At 35.8% G+C, this 1961-nt stretch overlaps 1 long non-coding RNA gene across 1 annotated transcript; it reads right to left on the minus strand.

Annotated features, from left to right (window-relative positions):
- Nucleotides 1–257: 257 nt before the first annotated feature.
- LOC141553757 (uncharacterized) lies at nt 258–1753 on the minus strand. The gene is made up of 2 exons (XR_012485629.1): nt 1676–1753; nt 258–1193 (listed from the first exon to the last, which is right to left on the minus strand). It is a non-coding gene; the product is annotated as an uncharacterized LOC141553757 (long non-coding RNA).
- Nucleotides 1754–1961: the final 208 nt, after the last annotated feature.

Here is a 1961-nt window from a genome sequence, read left to right on the forward strand (position 1 = left end):
TTGTTGATATAATAAAATTTCATTTCCCGTGAGATACTGTTCCTGTACACAGGGGACTTTTCTTGTAATGAGGACATAGATGAGGGGAAAGCAAAAACCCATTGAATTATAAATGAAACTAGGAGCTGGTTGGATAGTTGTTGTTGTTTTCCACACCAATAAAATAGACAAACCATTAGCTAATTTGATTAAAATAAGAAAAGAGGAAAACCAAATTATCAGGAACAAAAATGAGAAAGAATTCACAACAAATAAAGAAGATTTAAAAGATATTATTTTGCCTAACAATGTGCCAACAAAATCAGTAACTGAAATGAAATAAATGAATGAAAGAAAAATATGAAATATCCAAATTAACAACAAAAATAGAGAATTTAGACAACTCTATTCCAGAGAAAGAAATTGCTCTAAATTGGATTTATACAAGGAATGCAGAGGTAATATAATACTAGAAAAACTCTCAACTAAATTAGTCATGTTAGTAACAAAACAAAAATCATATTGAATATATAGCAGTGATCCTGAAGGCCTCTGACCTTAGAGTGCTGTTGTTCTAACAATCTGTCTGTCAATGATTCTGAAGTCATTACTATCAGATGGATCATCTTTTGGTCAATAATAACCAAGTTCCTGAGACAATAGTGAAGAGATTATCCCTCAAATCTACCTGTAAGCCATAAAATTAGTAAATTAGTAACATGAAGCTCTGGTCTAACTTTGTCTTATAAATTTATCCTCTTTCTCCAGGTTCTTTGCTAAATCCCTTTGGAATTTAGCCTGTTTCACTTGTTGTTATAATTACAATGAACTTTGCCCATTGACTTGGAGATAGGTCCAAGTCTGTAAATTCTTTTGAGATACTTCGAGACACCCATCTATGACCCCAACCTTATGGGGTCTTCTTTTGAACCTTAAAAGCATGATTATGTCAGTTGAAGGAGAAAAAGCTTTGGACAAAATGTAACAGCCAGTCCTGGTTTTTGTTTTTTAAGTGACAACAACAACAGAGGAGACCAAACTTGCAAGCCCGGACATCTGCAGCAATTGTGGCAACCGAGGAGGAGGCGGTAGGCAGGCAGGTTAGACGAGGTTATCCCCATGGGCAGGTACATGGGCATCCAGTGTCTCTTTTTAGGCAGCCTGAACAGGAGGCTCCAGGAAGTACCAGTGTCACTTTAGCTTATAATCAGCCTCTGAAAAAAAAAGAGAAACCTAAATGAAAAAGCAATTATCTCTGTAACAGATGGACAACTAAACAGAGAGATGAATTTTGGGGTACCAAATTTGGGATGCTCCGAAGGCTACAGCATAATGCATTTGAGAACATCTATAATGAACTGGCACAAGCAATCATTAATGGTATAAATATAACATTACCGCAGGGTGATCTTACAGAATATTATGATGAATTGGAAAACAGAAATCTGTTTCCAATCTATTGCATAGTCCCAACAAACAATATAGTAGAAGCAAAGGATGAAATAGAGACTGGATATTCCTGATCTACCACCAAATTCTGGCAATGAGTGTCAATTCTGTTAATACCTTTCACCAGGCAAAGCTTTCAGACTTTTGGCTTGTAGTAGACACTGTATACCACATGAAGAAGAAGTTGAATGCAGTAGAAAGGGTAAGAGCCAACTAATCTGTAATGGTTTTCAGGCAGGCTACTCACTGACAAAATGAAATTAGAAGGATTGCAGATCCAAAGACTACATAGTACAGGAGCCAGTCCTTGCAAAATCCAACACCAGGTAAGAGCTAAACTAGTCTTATTGACTGGTTTTCTATTTTTTAAGGGCACAACATTTATTTTCACTGCCATTGTTTACTCATAAATAGATTTAGTTCTAAGGAATGACCAGTGGAAAATTCCATCTGTGTTGGAGATCTACACAAAAAATAAAACACAAAGAGTCAGACTTTGAGACTCATGGGATTTCCATTAATTATGCAAAAAT

Source organism: Sminthopsis crassicaudata, chromosome 2 (assembly GCF_048593235.1).
Source record: "Sminthopsis crassicaudata isolate SCR6 chromosome 2, ASM4859323v1, whole genome shotgun sequence".
Classification (NCBI taxonomy): Eukaryota; Metazoa; Chordata; class Mammalia; order Dasyuromorphia; family Dasyuridae; genus Sminthopsis; species Sminthopsis crassicaudata.